The sequence below is a fragment of the Cryptomeria japonica genome, chromosome 6 (genome assembly GCF_030272615.1).
Source record: "Cryptomeria japonica chromosome 6, Sugi_1.0, whole genome shotgun sequence".
Lineage (NCBI taxonomy): Eukaryota > Viridiplantae > Streptophyta > Pinopsida > Cupressales > Cupressaceae > Cryptomeria > Cryptomeria japonica.
Window position 1 is genome coordinate 494933225 of NC_081410.1, and position 24180 is coordinate 494957404.

Below are 24180 nucleotides of genomic sequence, written 5' to 3' on the forward strand. Positions count from 1 at the left end.
GACTTTGTGAAACCATTCATAGCGGACTATGTGGCTAATGACATCCTAAGTCTGGAGGAGGGAACCAAAGTGAGCATACTATAGGTTTATTTCCAGGTCGAGGAGTACTTGTCCTCAGAATCGGAGGATGCCCCTATGGAAACCAATGAGGATGTTGCAGAGGATAGTGAAGGTTCCATGGATAGCGAAACCGGGTGGGTATTAGCATGGTGGGAAGTGTGGCTGAAGGAGCGTGAACGCCTGAAGGTATTTGGGGAGAACGCATGGGAAGTGTTTCGGTGTGCAACATTCAATGGGAACATGGCGCCATTCAGAAACTTGACTGAAGCTATGGAGTGGTGGCTTCCTGAGCAGTCCACCAACAATGTTATTAGCATTGGAGAATTTGCGGCAGTGATTTAGTAAGCATTAAGTGGAAATATGTAATTTGGCTCTGTTGTATGTGGACTTTTTCTCTCTTTTGTATGGTGTGGCTAATCAATTGAAAGATACATCTAGTTGAGATAGTGTTGTTATGTTGGATGCTCGAAAACTTTATGTAATTTTCTGTTTAAAGTAATATAGGGTGCTATCCCCATAATGATAGCACTTACCTTAAAAAAAAATTAAAAAAATGATACCATGCTAGTGAGCAATAGATTCTAGTTTCATGTTATTTCAAGTCCATTTGATTAGCCTACAAGTGCGTTAAAGTTCAGGGGGACCATAGTCATTGTAGAGGGAAAAACCCTAATTTTGGGCTATCAATAGAAAATTCCAACACTTATTTGCTCATTTGCATTGTTTTGAGTTCATAGAATTCTTAGCAATTTCAAAGCTTTTTGCGAGTGTTTGAGGATGATGGTGGGCTTTAGAGCATGAGTTCATCTATTTGAGCATGATGAGTTTCCAAGAAATTTTGCCCTTTTTTTGCCTGATTTTTGAATTTTTTCAAATTTGTGTCGGAGACCAATTTTTTAAAGTATTTCGCATAAGTATATTGAAGTTTTCACATAAGTTGATATCATTTCACACGAGTATTTAATTTTTCGCATTCGTATATCAATTTTTCATAAGTCATTAATTGTGTGGCATATGACTAATATTTTCGCATGCTTTTTAAGTATGTCGCAAGAGTAAATTTCATGTCACATTCATTGCAAATATGTCACAAAATTTCATTTCATTTCACATAAGTCTTAATGATGTTGCATTCGTTGTAAATGGAAAATTTGTATATTACATAGTTGAGAATGCTTGTCCTGCAACTTATGATATCTGATATTTTTGTCATTTTTGTCTGTAGGAGATGTTGTGTGTTCTCGGTACTAGGCAAAATAGGCCTAGTGGTCTCAATCTTCGGAGTCAGTTACTGCCAGAGGACATGCACTAATTTGATAGGTTGGTCTATATGATGTTTTGCATTTACCGGAGGTTACAACCAACAGGGCCCTTACCACAACATTAGTTTAGCGATGGCACTCAAAGACGTGCACTTTTCATCTTCTGACTGGTGAGGCATCCATTACACTTGAGGATGTATGGCGTATTTTGCATATTATGATCCACGATGAGAGGGTCATTTATGATCACAAGGCAGGTGTTGCAACATCGTATCAACTTTTTGAGTGCGAGGAGCAAGATCTCCACATGAGAAACCATTACGAGATAGGGTGGGGGCAATAGGGTGATTATGACGATCTTACTATTGTTCTGTGCAGTATTATAGCAAGTTATCTTATCCCTGATAGGATATGTCACGGTTTCCTAGTTGGATGGGGTAGAGTATTGTATGGTATGATTGTTGACAGATGTGTATATGCATCGAGACCAAGCCTCCTTGTGATGTTATATTATCAAATGCACAACATGGTATACTTGTGGTACATATGATCACTTGTGGTGTTACGCTCCTTCAGGTTTGGGCTTGGGAGCATATAGCTATATTCAGGGAAGTGGTACATGTTCAGCTACAGGCAGAGGAGCCTTATGCTTTTAGGTATATTGCAGCTATTCACCATAGGGGTACAAGGAACACCCTCTACTAGAGACACTAGATCGATGAATTATAGCATTTCATTCGGAGAGCATGCTTAGATTGCCCCAGATGGGCCAATGATGCTCATCATTTACCTTTTTGTAGAAAAAAATGCTACTTGATTGGTATGACCATAGAGACAACGCATTATTGAGGTCCATCTCCCTGGGCATGTACTGAGACAATTTGGAGAGTTGCAGGTGTTAAAATATGTTCGTTCGTGTTTACGAAAATGACGTAAAACTATTATATATATATATAATGAGTTATAGTATATATATACTAATATAATATATCAATCATTAATTATGTTATACATATATATATATATATATATCATAATATATATAAAACACTAAATATTAATCGAATGGTATAATCTACAATTCATAAGTTAACTATGTATCATGATACTATCGTGATTGTTATACATAAACAGTCATGGTATTATCGTGACTGTTCATGTATAACAGTCACGATAACTATCGTGACAGTCCTATTACAATTAGTTAATGCCGACAGGTTAATGTCGACAGGTTATAAAACAGCGACTATATTATTATTATGTCGTTTGTTAGGAAATAGTCGGTATTCAAAAGACGTGACTGTTGACATTTACATCGATTCAACTTATATATAGTTGATCTTCGTTGGTCAATCAATCAATAACAACGGCAATTGCATTGATCAGCGAATATCAACTATACATAATATATTTATATATTAGTATCTTCTGATCCAATTTCCTTAACATGGTATCAGAGCAGAAAGGAATATAAAGAAGATAATATATATATAAAACCTAACATATAGCTGAGAATATTTTAAATTATAAATTAAATTATGGCTCACTGTATGAGAATGGAAGATAGATTAGAAGGTCCTTCAAACTTTGTATCTTGGAGGACAAGACTTACTTCTCTTCTAATGGAACTTGAACTAGAGGAATATATTGAGAAGGATATGAAAATGCCGGAAGAAGAAACTGAGAAAACTACATGGAAAAGGAGAAACAACAAAGCCAGGAAATTGATTATAGATTCAGTGAAAGATTCTATCCTCCCGAGCATATCGAGAATTACCAGTGCCTTTGAAATGTTTAAAATCATTCAAGACACATTCGAGATAAACAATGCCAGTAGAATCTTAACATTGAAGAGTCAACTTCTCAACATGAAAATGAACAAAGGGGAAACAATCGCCTCCTATTTCCTAAGGATATCTGAAATAAGAGATCAACTTCTCTGTATTGGAAATACTATAGAAGATACTGAACTTACACTTATCGCCCTAAAGGGTTTACCCATCTCTTGGGAAACCTTCATTCAGTGCATAAGTACAAGACCACCTTTACCTAGGTTCGAACAATTAAAGAACGATTGTACTCAAGAAGAATCGAGATTAGCATCCAGAGGAATAGGGTCGAAAAATGAAAATGAAGTACAAGCCCTTCATACTAAAACTTCTCAGAAAAAGAAGAGAAAATTCAACAATTCAAGTAATGGAAAACATCACTTCAAAAGGGATCTCTCCAAAATAAAATGTCATAAATGTGACAAATTTGGACATATTCACAAATACTGTCCAGAAAAATAGAAAATTCAAGTAGCCTTAGCAGAAACTAAAGGAACAGAAAATTCTCTTTTTTATCTAGCCTTAGCAAGTGAATTAAATTCCAATAAAAATACTTGGATAATAGATAGCGGTGCATCAAGACATATCACTGGATTCAGAGATCAGTTCGAAACCCTTTCTGGAAACTCTACAGAAGAAGTAACCATTGGTGACAACTCCACTTATCCGGTAAAAGGAATTGGGACCTGTTTGATACAGATAAGAGATGGAGTCACTCTAACAGTTAAAAGAAGTATTATATGTGCCTGGAATAAAGAGAAACCTAATCTCAATATCAGGGTTAGCTGATCAAGGATATAGGGTAACATTTAATGAAGAAAAAGTTCTTCTCTGGACCAAAAACACAAACATCAAAAATGCAATGCACATAGGGTCCAGAGATGGAAGCTTATACAAACTATGTAATGAACAAAAAGTAGCCCTAAATCACAATGTTCAACAGAATAATGAAATTTGGCACAAAAGACTAGGACACATTGGATATAGTGCTCTTCCTACTTTGCATAAAATCACCTCTGGGGTACCCTCTCTATAATCTGAACACTTGAGCATTTGTAAGGGATGTGCATTAGGAAAGAACATTAAAGGATCTTTTCCAACAAGTGAACACAAGACGAATAGTGTTTTAGAACTCATTCACACTGATATGTGTGGCCCCATGTCCACTCCTTCTTTTTCAGGTGCCCTATATTATCTAATCTTTGTGGATGACTATTCAAGGAAAACATGGATATATTTTTTAAAACTTAAAGAGTCAAGTGAAGTATTAGCCAAATTTCAAGAATTCAAAGCATTGGTAGAAAATCAAACCAATAAGAAAATCAAAACTCTTAGGTCAGACAATGGTGGGGAATTCACATCTGACAACTTCAAAAACTATTGTAAATCTGTTGGGATTAAGAGGGAGTATACTGTACCTTATAACCCTCAACAGAATGGAGTAGCAGAAAGGAAGAACAAAACCATCATTGAAGCAGCAAAAGCTATGATGCATGATCATAATATTCATATATCATACTGGGCAGAAGCTGCCAACACTGCAGTTTATATTCAAAATAGATGTCCACATGCAATACTTGAAAATACCACACCAGAAGAAGTATTTACAGGAGTTAAACCTGATCTCAGTCATTTAAGAGTATTTGGATGTCCAGTATATATACATGTACCAAAAGAGAAAAGAACCAAATTAGAACCTTCTGGTAAGAAAGGTATTTTTCTAGGCTACAGTGAAGACTCTAAAGGATATCGAATCTATATCCCTAATCAAAAATCAGTAGAAATAAGCAGAGATGTCAAATTTGAAGAAAACTTCTCATCCACTAATAATGAAGACAACAGTTTGTTTGATCTTGAGAAAGATTTATCACTTGAGGAAGAAAGCGAGAATAACAATTCAAATATGAATTCAACACTATCAAATAACGAAAACGCAATCCTTGATCCTGAACCTTCTTGTGTAGAAAATGTAAACAACAAAAAGAGACCATTATGGGCTAGGAAAATGCTTGAAGAAAACAATATGGAACCAGCACAAATCTCCAGAGAAAACAAAAGAACTAGAATGCAAAAATGTTACACTGCACTTCTAACTGAACTATCAGAATCAGAACCGGTCAGTGTTGAGAAAGCATTATCAAAACAAGCCTGGAGAGAAGCCATGGTTGAAGAATATCAGTCCATCATGAAAAATGATGTATGGGATATTGTCCCTAGACCTAAACATAAGTCAGTTGTATCATCAAAATGGCTATTCAAAATCAAGTATGCTCCAGATGGCAGTATTGATAAACATAAAGCCCGATTTGTTGCTAGAGGATTTTCACAGAAAGAAGGCATTGACTATGAGGAAACATTCGTTCCAGTAGCTCGTTACACATCTGTCAGAACCATACTTGCAATTGCAGCCTCTAAAGGATGGAAAGTACATCAAATGGATGTCAAAACTGCATTCCTAAATGGTAAGATTGAGGAAGAAGTCTACATTGAACAACCAGAAGGATTTCTCACTCATGACAAAAATAAATTCGTATGCAAGTTAAAGAAAGCACTCTATGGACTCAAACAAGCTCCCAGAGCATGGTATGAAAGAATAGATCAATATTTGAGCAAATTGGGGTACTCTAAAAATATTGCAGATCCTAATATATACTTCAAAATTGAAAAAGGAGACATGATAATCCTTGTTCTCTATGTTGATGACTTACTCATTACAGGAGAAGACAATCTAATAGATAAATGTAAAAAGGACCTAGTAGCTGAATTTGATATGAAGGATATGGGCCTACTACACTACTTTCTAGGTCTTGAAATTATTCAAAACAAAGATCATATTCTCCTCAGTCAAAAGAAATATATTTCTGATATTCTGAACAGATTTGGTATGGTAGATTGTAAACCTCTTGCTACTCCTATGGAGACAAATCTTCAGAAATTAAAGGATGAAGCAGAAAACTCAGAACCTGCAGATGTGACACTCTTCAGACAGATAATTGGATCCCTCATGTATCTGGTGAATACACGTCCTGACATTTGCTATGCCACAAATGTACTAAGTCACTTCATGTGTGAACCAAAACAGATTCATCTAGTGGCAGCTAAACACATCTTGAGATATTTAAAAGGAACAAGTGATCTTGGACTAAAATATGACAAGACTGAAATTCAACTTCAAGGTTATTCAGATTCAGATTGGGCAGGAAGTACCACTGATCGGAAGAGTACCACAGGAGTTTGTTTCAGTTTGGGTTCCGTAGTAATATCTTGGTTTAGTCGGAAGCAATCAGCTGTAGCTCAGAGTTCGACAGAGGCAGAATACATGGCTGCATCTATGGGAGCTAGAGAAGCAGTATGGTTAAGAAAATTACTTTTTGACTTATTTGGTAAACCTCTATTACCTACCATTATTCATTGTGATAATCAGAGTTGCATCAAGCTCTCTGTAAATCCTGTTTTTCACAATCGGTCAAAGCAAATAGAGATTCCATATCACTATGTGAGAGATATGGTAGACAGAAAAATTATTAAACTAGTCTACATCAACACTGAGGAACAAAATGCTGATATCTTCACTAAATCCCTTGCAAGGGTGAAGATAGAATTCTTCAGGAACAAAATTGGTTTGATCAAAATATGAACTATTAATGTACATTTCATTCATAAATATATATATATATATATATAATTTTTGAAATATTTCAAACTTGTGCGAAGATGACGATCTTCTGTTTATCGTTTCTATTTCAGGGTGACGATCCTGACAATAGAAACCAGGTCTCAAGATAGACTCCCGAAAGGGGTTGAGCCGGATTGGTCCGGGCATCTTTTTACCAAAATCATCACTTGTTTAACAATTATTTAAGATAGACTCCCGAAAGGGGTTGAGCCGGATTGGTCCGGACATCTCAAAAATGTATATTGTTATAAGTGATAAATTATCATGATATGACATTTTGAATTGAGTCATATATTTTGATGTGAAAATTCTACAAACTTGGTAAACTCTCTCTCAAGAGGGAGTGTTAAAATATGTTCGTTCGTGTTTATGAAAATGATGTAAAACTATTATATATATATATATATATAATGAGTTATAGTATATATATACTAATATAATATATCAATCATTAATTATGTTATACATACATATATATATATATATATATATATATATATATATATATATATATATATATATATATATATATCATAATATATATAAAACACTAAATATTAATCGAATGGTATAATCTACAATTCATAAGTTAACTATGTATCACGATACTATCGTGATTGTTATACATAAACAGTCACGGTATTATCGTGACTGTTCATGTATAATAGTCACGATAACTATCGTGACAGTCCTATTACAATTAGTTAATGCCGACAGGTTATAAAACAACGACTATATTATTATTATGTCGTTTGTTAGGAAATAGTCGGTATTCAAAAGACGTGACTGTTGACATTTACATCGATTCAACTTATATATAGTTGATCTTCGTTGGTCAATCAATCAATAACAACAGCAATTGCATTGATCAGCGAATATCAACTATACATAATATATTTATATATTAGTATCTTCTGATCCAATTTCCTTAACAGCAGGGAGTACTTGATGTGACAACATATTTTGCGAGGATTTCTAGGGAGGTTTTTGACTAGTGAGCCTGTATTTAGCCTCATGTTGCTTTCGTGGAGTTTGATAGCTTATGAGTAGTGTAGTGGGGCTAGGGTGTTGGGGTTGTAGATCCTCATATGACGCCACAATATGATGTATGGTGGGCCAATCATAGGCCTATTCTTCTCACTAATCCTACTATTTCGATCACACCTCAGATGACTAGACGACGAAGACATCGAAGGGGTGGTGGTGTGGTTGTAGTGATTGCTGTAGTAGGAGGTGAGGAGGAGGATGAGGAGGAGGAGGGAGATGAGGATGAGGGAGATGAGGAGGAGGGAGAGTATAGTAAGGTGGACATCAGTGGAGACATTGAGTTAGTTAGTGGTAGTAATTATTCCTCATATTTTAGATCTTCGAGCAGTGAGGGTGGCGAGAGCTCCAGTGACATAGATATGTCGAAGCTAGAGGATGTTCCCATTGCATAGGGTGGTGATAAAGGATAGGATGATGATGATTCATAGGTTATGAGGGCTCGGATTCACAGTTTACAAGATGCCTTGGCTACAAAGAAGTAATAACGAAGGGATGATCAAGCTATATTTCATCGTGAGATGGTAGCTTGGATCCAGGAGAGGGATTCTTTGATAGCTGAGAGAGATCAACTTCGGAGAGAGAGAGATGATGCCACTCAAAGGGATCAGTTAGTTCGTGATTCTTACGATCAACATTTTGCTCCTTCTACTGATATATGGATATAGTTGGACAAACTTTTTCACGTTGTTCAAGAGGCCATGTATTACCTATAGCATTATGAGGCCATTATTCCTAAGGGACAACGAGTACCGAGTTATCCTTCTTATAGGTTTGGGAGTAGGTTGAGTAGATCTACGACTCGGGGGACTAGCAGCGAAGGAGTTATGGGTCCATCACTAGGTCAGCTCAGGGTAGGATCGAGTGGGCAGACTCCTGATAGAGGGAGTGTTGGTTGAGAGAATTGTTAGACATATTACTTGAGCCTACAAGATTTTTATTTGTATTCTGACACATTATTACCTTTGAGGCATATATATGATATGCATTTTTGGCGGTGGTTCTATATGCATGTGTTTTTAAGTTCTTATGTGATGTATGATTTTATTATGCATATGTCTATGATGATGATGTGGTTTACTTTATGATGTTATATATGCTTTTTATGATACATTTCTATATGATTGTTGTGATGAAATTCTATATGATTGTTATGATGTATTTCTATATGATGTTATGATGCATTTCTATAATGATAATGAACTAATTGATAAAATGATATTTTAATGCAACTATGGATAACGAATTAATACTGAATTCAACACAATGCAAATTAATGATGAAAATGACTATATGATAATGAATTAATTTAAAATGATGCACCATAATGTAACTTAATTAATGAATGCTACTATGTGATAATGAATCTTTTTTTTAAATATGCCAGAATATTGTTTTTATCATTCGACTCAATTGAATGAGAAGAATTGTTAGTAAAAGAAGGATAAAATATTAGAAACAATCAGATGTGAGAAATGATAGAGGAATGATGAAATCTGATTTGATAAGAGATGATAATCATGACTTCTTTGGTGTCTTTATTTTACTTAGTGCAACATGATTCGTCATTGAGCCTTATTATGTATTAATGGAGCTTTGTACACCAGGGTATAAGGAACCAAGGTGTAAAAAACATCTCTTTGCAAAAACAAACACTTAGCAAACAAGGAGTGAACCCCTCCATTCTGGGTGTAGCACTAAGTGTTGAGGTATGTGTAAAGTGGAAAATTGAACCCTAGTGATTCCCTACCTAGGAGAGAAAGGAAATCACAAAGATGATTTTCACTTGGGAGATACTTTACATTTAAAAGAGGGGTTGAATTTACTAGATCCAAACCTTAGAGTGAATAAGGATCTAAATACTAAGTGAATCACAAGGGTACAATGCAATTTACCCTCTTTTGTAAGTAGAGGAGTTGACTTGTTGACTATGCTGAAAATAAAGACAAGATGGGTGAAATAAGGAGCTTCCGATTCGGGATCACACTGTAACTTCGAATATGAGGTATTTAGACTGATACGAACCTACCCTACAAATTTGGAGAAAAGTCGTCAGGAGTAGGTTGAATTTGCACCTGGTCCTTCAAAAAATCCTCGAGTCGAAAAGGTTTTTTTTGTCTCTACAAATGAATCCTAAATCTGCAATTACAGCTGCACACCTGCAACCTACACACAGAAAAAAGGGAAAGAAGGGTTGTGGATAGGGGTTTGCCTTAGTCAAATCGCGGTTGAGGAATCAACCTTGAAAGAAAGTAATTGCAAATGCTTAAATGTAAATAATGGAAATGTATACCTTGTAGATCTACAATTGGTTGATGATGGTTGCTTTGCTTCTTGAATGTAATCACAAGTGTTGCATGAAATGGCATGTAACATGACAAAACCTTAACACACACACATGCTTGCAAATGAATGTTGAAATGTTGCTCCAATGGATGAATGAAGAAGACATATGAAAAAGGAGATGTTTGAAGACTTGAAGACTTGAACGCTTGATGATGATAATGAAGGCCTCCTTCTCAGTTTGCTTATCTTCTCTTATTCTTGCATGTCAAAATGAGAGGACTAACTCCCTTTTATACTAGCCTAGGAGAATTGATTCATCTCACCAAAGGCCGACATTGGGGAGATTAAATCCTGAAAAGAAAACTGGGTTCAAGGGTCGGATGGACCTATCTTAGGGCCACCTAAAGAGGGGGGACAAGGGTGCCACACCCCTAACCAAGGGGGACAAGAGTGACATGCCCTTGTCCTAGAGGGGAAAAGGGTGCCACGCCCCTGTTTTGCCCTATTTTAGGGCCTGGACAGGGTTCGGAGGTGATATCAGGGCTAAAACAGGAAAAGAATCAGAATGATAGTGCAGAGAGGGGTCTCAATCGAGTAGGGAGATGCAGTCGCAAAGGTGAGGGCCTAAAATAGGGCTAAAATTGCAAGGCTTGCAGTTTTATGATGCTACATTTAGTCCCCACTTTAGCAAGAGTATGGCTTACGCCAATACTATCGGTAAAGTAGAAGGAAGAGAGAGATGAAGATCAGAAATGCGGAGCAATACTACAAGGAGTATAAGATATCACTAATCTTGAGGAACAAAGCCCCCCAATCTTAGGATATTAACTCACTCAAACATATGGAAGAGCACACAAGACAAAAGGAACATGACAAAAACAAGACCAATCACAAAAGACACATGACAAAAACAAAACACAAGACCACAAATCAACTAGCTGAAGAGACCTCGATACTCAGACAAAGACAAATGTCATCACATAAATGCCAATATTCACATAAAAGAGCAAAGTTGATATCATCCATGAACCATCAATAGTAAAACTATGAGTTCATGAGAGGAAGAAGAGATAGAACATGAATACACACTTTGGTGATCCAAGAGAAGAAAGGCGAACAGAAGGAACCATGAGCATCTCGCCCCTAAAACTAGGTGATCCATGGAGAAAAAGGACATGGAAAGCTAGCCCCTATATTTTTTCTAGGTGATCCATGTAAGGAAGGAGTTTGAGAACACCATTAGTTCCACTCAACCTCAAGTGCGTGTATGCAAGTGAGGTTCGAATCACCTCATAGGAGTCTATGCCCGAGTATGCTACAACATGTATAAGATGTATAGTACAAATGTCAAGAAAGTGGTGGCATCTCTCTCTAAGAGGCTCCCCTCTGGTTCTAATAATATCCCATTGTATAAGAGAAAAGTGGCGACATATGGCTCTAAGAGGCTTCCCTTTGGTTCTGAGAATGACCCACTGTATAAGAGAAAAGTGGTGACATATCTCTCTAAGAGGCTTCTCTCTAGTTTTGAGAATGACCCATTGTATAAGAGAAAAGCGGAAACATCTCATTCTGAGAATGACCCACTGTATAAGGGATACAATGTGCGAGAGAAATATAATACAAAAGGAGCAGTGTGGTTTCCCCCCTTAAGATGTCAACATAGTTTTATGTTGATATCTTAAGGAAAGTAGAACAAGGATACCTTCCTTCGACACCAAGAAGATATCCATCATGCAACAATGTCATAGATCCAAGCAAGAGAGGGAATACTCTTCAAGCAAGGATAAGATAGTTTAAAAGAGATATATTGTTGTAAGTGTAAAGGAGATCCTTGAAGGAGAAGATATCTTTTCTCAAAATACATCTACCTCCAAGAGGAGTTGCCTTAGACAAATATAACATCTTCTAGAATGAAACGCATAAGAGAACAAGAATTTAATCCTTCCTCCTATTGCTAGGTGAAAGGGATTATTGATGAAGGATGAGTCACTTTTATCCCAATGGAGATGGGTGAATTTATTATAGATGTACATTACCAAGTTTGAAAGAGATTATAGTCAAGGACTTAAACTTCTTGTATAAGAGAGAACCCTTGAGTGAACAAGAACAATTCCACACAAGGAATGACATCAAGTAATAAAAGTCACACCATGCACAACATAGGAAAGAGTTGATATTTAGAGAAAGAGAGAGGGAGAGATCATTTCCCCCCAAGTGTAGGACAATGAGAAGAATTACACAACTTCTAGAGGGAGACTACTCATAAGAGACGTATCATTTCAAGTAAGGAATACATCCTAACCAAGGAACAAACATGCGCTCACATGAAGGATATCTCCATTCAAGAAAGGACATCAAGTTATGAATAACACAATAGAAGAGGTAGTTTGCAAAGAGAGAGAAAGAAGAAGATTCACAAAAGTTCTCTGAGGAGAGATTGTTCATAATAGACATACCATTTCAAGCAAGGAGAAGATCCCACTCACAGAACAGACATGCACTCGCATGAAGGAAAACTCCATGTAAGAAAGGACATCGAGTTTATGAATAATGTACTCCATAAAGAAAATAGTGAAACCTTAGAAAGAGGAAAAGGAATATTCTTGCCCCCCAAGAATAGAGGCAAAAAATAAATAGACTATTATGTTGCTCACTAAGTATGATTGCATCTGAAATTGTACCACCATGAATGCCAAGGAGCCCCCAATAGGTAGGCTAACTATGTCACATAGTGAGGAGCAACATAATAGGAACTTGAAAGTTATTTTAAATGATCATCATGAATATGCCATTCATTGTCAGATGTTATTTTTAATATGTCCAAATCAATGTAATGTTGTATTTGTGTTTTCAAAGCTTGACACTCATAAGTAGAATGGCCATGGGTTTGATGATATTTACAAAAAGAAGAAGTTTGAGAATGTTGTTTATAAATTCTTCTTACTTTAGGACAAAGAGGAGATATTAATTTAGAATTTAGAAGATTGGTCAACACATTTTCTTGTTGTAACTCAAAATTAGAACGAGAAGGTGTGGATTTACAAGACAATGGAGAAGAATATTTTGATAAAGGAAAGTGTGATTTATCATGACTTTGTCACTCACATTCAAGCATTTGTCAATTGCATCCATGTGTATGTTCAAAAGAGGGTTCACTATTAGGGAGAATTGGATTGAAGTTTAAAGAGGCCCAATCAATTTCAATATTTGTGTTAAGAGAAATTTGGAATATGAAATTCAGGCATCTTAGACTTTCTAGAAAAGGTAGGAGTGAAATCTAAGGACCCCCAATCATCCTCTAAGAGTTCTTCTTTAGGAACTTCTTTGGTAGGAGATGGTGTATTTGAGTGAATTGAAGAGAGGATTGTAGGAACTAAGAAAGCATATGATGCTTCATTTATGTTCTCACCAACTACCTCATTAGTATATGTGTAAGGCACAACATGATAATTAGGAAGAATTTTTGGTTTCCTAGGAACATGAATGGCATTGTTTTGATTTTTGTTAGGCTCTTGATTTTTGGGAGAGAGAGCATTATGATGAGAAATAATATCATCCTCTTGTTATAAGGTATCTTTATGTTCAAGACACTCATTAGGAAAAGGACTATCATATGTAATTAATGTTTCATCTTTAGAGGGAAGATCATGAAAAGAAGGTATGGTATCATTGGGATAAGTAGCCATAATATCATCCTCTTGCACCAAATAATCCTTGAGGGAGGTACTTTTTAGGAGAAGAAGGAACACAATTATCCAAAGATTCATGTTTAGGAGGGAGATCTTTGAAAGAAGTGTCCATATTCCCTTTTTGTACAAATGTGCCCTCATTAATGAGATCAATTTTGGGAGAGGGTAAATCATAGGTATGAATGAAAGGGAGAACTAAATTACCATCATATGCATGAAAGGGAACATCATGAACATCTTTAATGTAACTTGAAATTGAATTAGCAAAATAAGATAAGAACTCCATATGCACTTGTGATCAAACAAGAAACTCATATGTCATTTAACCATAATAATGTTCACCCCATACATGCATAAAAAATTGAATAAAGGAGGTACAATAGAATTTGAATTGCAAATTTGAAATTTGAATTTGAATTTTGAAACTTGCAAAATAATTGAATAATTCAAAATTCTAGGAAAAAAGATTATTCAATTAAATGAACAAATTGATTGAAAGAATAATAATGCAACCTCCTAGGAAATTAAAATTTAAAATTAGGATTATGTAAAAAAAAAACCTCTTAATTTAAAATTATCCAAAAGGGATTGAATTTTTAAAATTAGGGCCTATGGGATACCACTTAATTTCAAATTTAAAATAGACACAATTAGGGCAGATTATAATCAACCACTTAATTTTAAATTTTTCCTTGAAAGTTGTCATGTTGAATTGGGAAATGTTTTTGATTTTAGAGGGATCAAAATTTGACAAAATCAGCCAATTTTCTGGATTTAAGCAATTAAATACAGTCAGTCTCTCGAAATTTCGAGAAAAAAGCCAAGGACCAGGTTGAAAGTGCACCCGGTCCTCCCAACTTTTTCAAAAAAATTTACGGATGAAATCTACGATGATTTGAGAGATAACCCCAAAAAATTAATTGATTTTATGATCTCTAGATAGGTGAAAAAGGTTTGAATGTCGAAATAGAACCCTATTAGGGTTTTGAAAAAGATAAGAAATTGAATTGCAAATTTGAAAAAGGTCGAACTTGATGGATAGGGTCACCTTAGATAATGTTTAGAAAACTGACATTGGTTGAGATTGATTGAAATTTGCACAAAATCGAATTAAATTTGAAAATTAGGAATTTAGGACCTAACCACTGAATTTTGGGAAAAGGAGGGAAATTGAAAATTTGAATTTTAGGCAAGAAGACAAGTCTAAAAATAGTCACAAAACTAAAATTAAACGCAAATCCAATTTTTGCACAAGTTCAAGTTGATGGTTGAAAATTAGGGTTTCGACAATTAACCACTTAATTTTATAAATTTCATTTGCAAATTGACCAAGACAATGAAAGAATTGAATTTGATAAGTAATGTAATTTTCAGATCTAAGACAATAGAGCATTTTTTACAAAATACAAGCATGTAAGACGTTGGATCCAGTGAAATGTAAAGTGGAAAGTTGAACCCTAGTGATTCCCCACCTAGGAGAGAGAAAGGAAATCACTAGGATAATTTTCACTTAAAAAATACTTTACATTCAAAAGAGGGGTTGAATTCACTAGATCCAAACCCTAGAGTGAATAAGGATCTGAATACTAAATGAATTGCAAGGGTGCAATGCAATTTACCCTCTTTTGTAAGTAGAAGAGTTGACTTGCTGACTATGCAGAAAATGAAGACAAGATGGGTGAAATAAGGAGATACCAATTCAGGATCTCGCTGTAACTTCGGATCTGGGGTATTTAGACTAATACGGACTTGCCCTGCAAATTTGGAGAAAATTCGCCGGGACCAAGTTGAAGTTGCACCTGGTCCTCTGAAAAATCCGCGAGTCAAAAAGGGTTTTCCCGTCTTTGCAAATGAAGCCTAAATCTGCAATTATAGTCATGCACCTACAACCTACACATAGAAAAGAAGGGAAGAAGGGTTGTGGATAGGGTTTTCCTTAGCCAAACCCCAGTTGAGGAATCAACCTTGAAAGAAAGTAATTGCAAATGCTTAAATGTAAATAATGGAAATGTATACCTTGTAGATCTGCAATTGGTTGATGATGGTTTCTTTTCTTCTTGAATGTAATCACAAGTGTTGCATTAAATGGCATGTAACATGAAAAAACCTTAAGACACACATGCTTACAAATGAATGTTAAAATGTTTCTCCAATGGATGAATGAAGAAGACATATGAAGAAGGAGATGTTTGAAGACTTGAACACTTGAACGCTTGATGACGATAATGAAGGCCTCCTCCTCAATTTCGCTTATCTTTGCTTATTCTTGTATATCAAAATGAGAGGACTAACTCCCTTTTATACTAGCCTAGGAGAATTGATTCATCTCACCAATGGTCGACATTGGGGAGATTAAATCCCAAAAAGCAAGCTGGGTTCAAGGGTCAGATGGACCTATCTTAGGGCCACCTAAAGAGGGGGAGCAGGGGCGCCACACCCCTATCCTACCCTATTTTAGGGCCTGGACAGGGTCCTGGGGTGATATCAGGGCTGAAACGGGAGGAGACTTGGAATGATGGTGCATAGAGGGGTCTCAATCGAGTAGGGAGATGTAGTCGCAAAGGTGAGGGCCTAAAATGCAACCAAAATTACAAGGGTTGCAATTTTATGACGCTATAGTATGTGCGATAGTCACAAGCAGAGCTATCCTTAACTTCATCGGTTCACAACACAAACAACAAACAAAGAAAAAGATCATGAACCATCATGACTCCTCTAGTCACTTGTGGACATCCTTGAGTAGCATAGGAATGTGATCTATCAACAATTGACAAACAATAAAGACTAACTAGGACAAAATCAAGCTATCATACTGATTTGTGTCTTTGTTTTGATTGCATGATGTGATGGTTGATAATGTCTAATCTTAGAGATTGAATGCCCCATGTAAGACTGATCTGTCTGATTACGAGTGTCACCTTCCCTATTTAAGATAATATGATGATTGATATGGTTGGATGATATGATTGATAAGATAGTTTGATTGGTTTGATTGCAAATATTGGTTATATAGTTTTATCCTTTTGCTAACTTTGCATGAAGTGTTTACTGGATATCTGCTAGGGTGTTTGATTTTTGCGAGACTTTTTATTGCAAGTTTTGATGTTTTTTCGGTTTTTAGTTATTTTTCCAAGACCTTTTTCAATGTTTTTGTGCTTTTTAAGGATCATATTTGAATGTTTTTTATTTCTTTTCCCAAGACTCTTTTAGAATGTTTTTGTTGTTTTTCAATGTTTTTGGTTTTTGTGCTTTTTAGGATTTTTTTAGGATTTTTTATGCTTTTTAGGATTTTTTCAGGCATTTTTTATGCCTTTTAGGATTTCTTGAGGGCTTTAATTTCTTTTTAGGATTTCTTCAGGACTTTTTACGCTTTTTTAGGTTTTTTAGCTATGCCCCCAATATCCAGACTTTCTATCATACAATTCTTGCTAAAATGCACTAGCCGACAATGAGATGTTGACATGGAATTTCGCTATGCAATATGCAAGATGAAAATGCATTTTTTGTATTTGGACAAGGGTGATTGTGTATGTTTATCAATTTATGATACATCAATTGAATCAAGGGCACAAAACATTTCAGAGATAAGGGTTCATTCACTCTCAAGAACCCTCACACCTCCCAACATAACTTTCCAGGTGACTAGGATTTGTAAATGGAGACATGCAAAAATTCCCCACTGATTCTTGAAACTGTTGGTCTTCTCTTGCCCATGTGTGTGTAATTGAGTTTATTCTAACTCTTGTGATCATATGAGACCTTTAGAATCCTATATAACTAGCTACAAGAGTTATCATAACTTCAAAAGCATCCTGGATAGAGCCTCACTACTAGCAAACGTTTATAGCCCCAACGATGTTATCACTGTAATCTCTCAAATATTGCTCCATTGCCAACAGACATCCATAGCCCTGATGGAGTTACTCACATGTTCCCATATCTTCTTGATGCACCTTTATGCATGATATTTCTTTTATTTTTTCTTAGCTCTTTTCTTTTGCCTTGATATTTTGATATGTAACTAGGTATAGCTCTTTTCTTTCTTGCATTGGTTTCTAAGTAATGAAACCTATATGGGTGTAACAATTATAGCGGCAGTGAAGCAAAATTTTGGATCTTTCAGTAGCCATATGATCAGCCAGGTATCTATAATGATTTAGAGAAAATGATTAATGTGTGAGATAGAGAATTTGATAGGCCTCTGTGACAAAGAACATTAGTGAAGCTTCTACCCAACCATAGACAAAGCTCAACCATAAGATGATGTTGTAGATTTTTGGCAATTGACACTCATCTGGTGGTCTTCGGTGATTTCTGGTGGATGATTATTGGCTTAGGGTTGTCATTGATGGCAACTCTTCATGGAGATCCAATCCGACGATCATAATTCTTGTTATCTGGAAGTAGGTGTTAATCGGTAGCATGTTAACTGGTATTTCAAGAAGAACAAAGCATTTTTGGGCCTGCAAGCTTTTTGGTGATTCTGGTACATTGAATTGTGTTCTTGTTGATTGGGCCAACTTAGATACATTATTTGGGTGATCCACATTTATCTTTTGGATCCAGTCAATCCGACATGTAACTACACGTTACACCTTCTGGATGACATGATGTATGATCTATTCTATGGTTGTCGGTATATAAGTTTGGTGCAGATGATCTTTTTGATGAATGGTGTAATTTTATGCGATCGAGAGGTGATCAAGAATCCGTTTTGGCACAGTTTCATGTGTACCTTCTTGATCCAATAGCCAACTAAGACAATGTACAAGGTAGAACAGGGCTAAACAACAAAGGTGATCCGGTCTATATTTTTGCACTTAAGCGAAACTCATCCAAGCATAGTAGATGCTATTTCAGAGCTCATACATTGTAATTGATCATTGTTATAGTTGTGTAAATCAGTGAGACTTCCCTGAGGGTTGTAGCCTTCTGGGTTATTGTAATTGAGCAGTGAGCTCTAGGCAGTGTGCCTGAATGCCTGTGCATTCCCATTTTGTAATATTGTTTTGCTACTAGCCATAATGGAATAATATTGTGTGTTTAAATCCCACCATGGTTTTTCCCATTTGGGTTGCCACATAAAAATTCAGTGTTATGATCTTGTGGTTGTTTGTTTCATGTTTCTACATTTCAGTTTTAAGTGTTTGCTTCTGGTGGTAAAAAATTAAGTTTGAAAATCTGTTAACCGGTAGATCACTGATTCAACCCCCCATCTTAGTGATACTTGAATCCAACAAATTAGTATCAGAGCCTAGTTCCACTGAGGAAGCTTAACCACTTGAGGAAGATCCGGGAGATTGATTCAATGGATTTTAGTTTTCAGAGACAACTCAGTGTGGCACTTGAGGATCTTGATGCAGCTTGAAATGAGATATGTACCTTGAAGAAGAACCTGAATGTTGTTGATGATTTCATTAATGACCTGAAGGATCAAGCAAACATCCCTAGAGACAAGAGGAAAGAACTAATGGACAAGCTGAAGGAGAAAGAAGATCAGATCATGGAATAAAAGGATAAAGTTGATGAAGTTAACAAGATTGAAAGAGAGAATGTTGCTTTGAAGAATGAGATGCAATCCATTGTGATGAGGTTGACTAAGGAGATTGAGGATCAGAAGAAGAATGAAGAGAATCTAAAAAAATCATTGAAGGAAAGAGTTGATGAATGCTTCAGGATTACCTATGAGAACGATCAATTGAAGCTTAAGTTGACAGAATCAAGAACTTGAAAGACAAATTGCTACCTTGAGGGATGAACTTGCTACTGCTAATGAGTACAAAGACAAATTCAAAGATAGCTCAGCAAGGCTTGATGAGATGCTGGATAGTAAGAGGCATGGAAAGGACATGCAGGGACTTGGATTTGAGAAAGGTAAATCCTCCAGATCTAGACAAGGAAATGTAAAACCTGATCAAAAGAAGAGAAATAATCCTCTAGTAAGACAACCTAATGCTCATAAATTCAATGGTAGATGCTTTACTTACAATAAATTTGGTCATATGGCAAATCAATACAGAAGTAGGATGAATAATGGAATGAACAACATGAATAATGCTCCTACCTTTACCAGTTAGTACTTCATATTCAATAATTTTAATCACAAGTCAAATGTGTGGAGTAGTAATGAATAACTTCCAAAACAAAAGATGTTATGCTTGTAGAATGTTTGGACATATCTCTAATCAATAAAGGACAAGACCAAATCAGATGAACTTTAGACCTATGTAGAATAATGTTGTTTGTCGAGCATGCAACAAAACCGATCACATTTTAAAATATTGCAGAAGGAAGAACATTGTTGCAGTAGACAAGAGTAACTCGGATGAGGAAGAAAAAGAAAAACTAGAAGAAATGAAGGAGAAGCATGAGAAGATGTGGGTAAGAAGAGATGAATCTAGAGCTGACAATGGGTTTGCACCTGAATCCATTGCAGGATCTGCATCTAACAACTAGGGCTTTATGCCTTAGGGGGATCTTTTCATGCAAATTCTAAGAACCCCCTCTTCGTTGGTCTACAATCATTTCCGAAAGGTTCCAAAAGAATTGAATCATATGCGCAGATGTTATCCAGATAGTATGGATCATTGTTGGTATAAATCATTATTCATCATGGATATTACTACACTTTACTTAGGTACATACATGTAATAGTAGTTTGGGTATGAGACACTTGGGTGTTTGTGCCACATTGGGATAGTGTGTTTAGGAGAATTTCCACCATTTATGGTGTTGATCTTATCTTGTTGTTACATTCCACCTCATGTGGAATATTATATTGTTTCTCCTACCTACCCACACCTATTTCCTACCTACCCTTGTTTCTTATTAAGCCACATGTCATGTTTGTGTACTCACATATCCATATAGCCTTGCCTATATAAGCAGGCTCATCTACATTGTTTGGATGGGCAATAATTGAATGATTGATGGTCCAGTTGATCAGTATTTTCATCTTGATAGAATACAGTTTATTTCTATCATATATTTTGTCTCTCTTATTTGTGTTTTTCATTGCCTCTAGATCTTGGCAAAATCTCACAAGGTATCAGAGATGGTCCATGTCTCACATGGTATCAGATCCATTAGAGTGCCATTGGTTTGCCAATTGAGAGAAATTTGGGGTTTGCATTTTGGAGCTTTCTATTGCAGGTTATTATTGAAGCTTGATAGGTCAAATATGAGGTTACCATTGGATTGAGGAGGTCCAAGAAAGTCATTTTTGCCTTTTGTTTCATCCAAATCGGACTTCAGAGGCCAAATCTAGAGGCATTTCAAGTATGAAGTGGCGACGGAAATTTTCCAAAAATTATAATTTTGCAGGCAATTTTCAAATAGTGATATCGTACTCATCCGAACTCCTTTTTTCGAGCAATTTTTTTTGTTTTGGGGTATAATTTCAGGGTCTATGCAATGGTGCAGGAGTTTTCTATTTTTTGGATACAGGTTTTTCAAAAATCATGAAATCCCAATTTTTACAACTTTGGAGGCTTCATTTGGGCTCATATGGACTCCTTTTCAGGTGCCATTTTTTTTAGAGTGCATAATTTTTTTTCTACTTTCATAATCTTCCATTAGCTTGTAGTGATTTTGAGTGGATATTGTACTTTCAATATTTGGTCATTTTGGCCTATTTGGTACTTGTATTTTGCTTGGATCTCAGTTTAGATCACTAGCGGTATTTGTTGAAGTCTATTTTATGTCATTTTGAGAAGTTGTAAAGTTGAAATCAGAAGTCCACTTTGCAATTATTTTCAAGTGCCAACATGATCTTTTTATGGGGGGTCAGCTATTCATTTATATCTCTTGGTGAAATTCCATTCGGAGGCATCTTCATCTGCAGTATTCTACAGGGCTTCTTTGTTGGTGGCATCATTTTCATGTTTCCACATTTGAATATTTTATCATGATGTATGCTCTTGCTTGAGAAATGTTGTACTCGCACTATCATAAAGTGCCACACCTCTTTATATCTTGTCATTGTTGACTATTTGATGTAATCCTCTTGTACATGTAGATTAGGAATATCTTGTGAGACTTGGTGCATGGCTCCAGTTGAGACTTAGATTGTACACATTTGTGCATGGCTCCCATGAGACTTGGATTGTACTAGTATTTCTACCATTTATGAGTATCCAGATGATGCTCAAAGAAGGTTGTCTCCATGCCTGATCTTCTTTTTGTTGCAACAAGTGATTCATCATCATCGACATTGATACCTAGTTTTGTCACACTTTGACATTATTGGTGAAACATAGGCTCTCATTCTTCCTTATGGGGAGGTATTTTTGGTCATCATCATTGGACCATCCTTGCAGGAGATTTGACATTGAGGGGGGGCTTCATGGTCTCTTCTTCTCTCTTATGGGGGGGACATCTTTTGTTCTTCTCATTCATCATTGAGAGCATTGTGTGCTTTCATCATCTCTCTTTTGGGGGAGGGTTTTTCCCATTGGTTTTTTTTCTCTTTCTTTGTTTATGGGAGATTGCATTTGCATTTGTACATGGGTACCTACATGGCCTTGTAGCCGAGACCCAGCTCGCATTGCTTAGTTGCATTGTAGACTTTAGTGCATTCCCCTAAGGTTGCACTTAAGGGGGGGTGTTGGTGTAAATAATTATTCATCATGGATATTATTACACTTTACTTAAGTTTACTTAGGTACATGCATTTAATATTAGTTTGGGTATGAGACACTTGGGTGTTTGTGCCACTTTGGGATAGTGTGTTTAGGAGAATTTCCACCATTTATGGTATTGATCTTATCTTGTCGTTACAGTCCACCTCATGTGGAATATTATATTGTTTCTTCTACCTACCCACACCTATTTCCTACCTACCCTTGTTTCTTATTAAGCCACATGTCATGTTTGTGTGCTCACATATCCATATAGCCTTTCCCATATAAGCAAGCTCATCTACATTGTTTGGACGGGGAATAATTGAACAATTGATGATCCAGTTGATCAGTATTTTCATCTTGATAGAATACAGTTTATTTCTATCATATATTTTGTCTCTCTTATTTGTGCTTTTCATTGCCTCTAGATCTTGGCAAAATATCACAATCATGCCCATGGGGTATGAAGTTCACTCTATTACACTTGAGGCATATGCCCAACATCTTCAAAGTCAACCGGTGGATCCCAAGGAAGGGATATTTGGGACTTACAAGGAGAAACAACTCAAACTGCATATGCAATTTACTGCTCCTGCCCGAAAAAGAAAAGTTACTAAGATGGCAAAGGAAGTGGTTGTTTAGATGGGTTTCACCCAAGAGGCAGTGAAGAAAGTGTAGACACCTAAAAGTTGCACAACAAATTAAGTGAATTTTATTCATTTAATTGTCCCTATTTCTTTCAATTAATTAAATTAAGATTTAATTAATATCCCTATTCTTCTAATTGGCTATTAATCAAATTAAATATTTGATTAATATTCCCCTTTTTCTATCTAAGATATTTAATTAAATCCCCCTTTCTAAGCCATTTAATTAAATCCCCCTTTCCAAGCCATTTAATTAAATTTACATTTAAATAAAATTCCCCTTCTAGCGATTTTTAATTAAATTCACATTTAATTAAAAACACCCACTTGCAAAATCAAAAATCACATTTAAATAAATCAATATTTATTTAATCTATCAAATGCAAGTTGCAACCAAAAATAAAATAAATTAATTTTATTTTAATTAAATTCTTTGTTTCCCCACCCACTTGCCTCCTAAACCTCTTCTAGAGCCTTCTAGATTCTTCTAAACCCTTTTAATTAGCCTAATCCCTCTAATCATGTCCTTTCCCTAAATTTGAGGAGGTCACTTCTCAAATTTGGAGGAAATTCTTCTAAAAGCAATAAAGGCTTTATCCATTCAACAAGCTAACTTGTTGAGTTCCCCAAAATTTGGAAGGACTTACAAATTTGTCCTGAAAGTTTTCTTAACCATTAATGATCGACTCAACCTTCCCCTCATGGTTAGAGACTTTCTCTCTAGCTTAACCCTCATCTAACCCAAGGGTCTCATCAAGCACTCATGGCTTTGACTCTAGTTATCCTATTAACCCTTGCACATGAGTTTACCCCTTAGGTAAAATCTTTATCCAATGGATAACACTAACCTAACCTTAACCCTTACCTCCTAAGGTAACCTTCATGTCTTCTCAGGCATTTAATGCCTCTTGCATATCCTCTCAAGCAACCTCTTGTTGAAAATTGTCACCATTTCATTGGTGAAAATTGTAAACATGGATTGAGTAACTTTAAATCCTAGCCCTTGTTCAGATTATTCAATATTAACCATCCATTGCCCTATTTTCCCTATAAATAGAGCTCACAT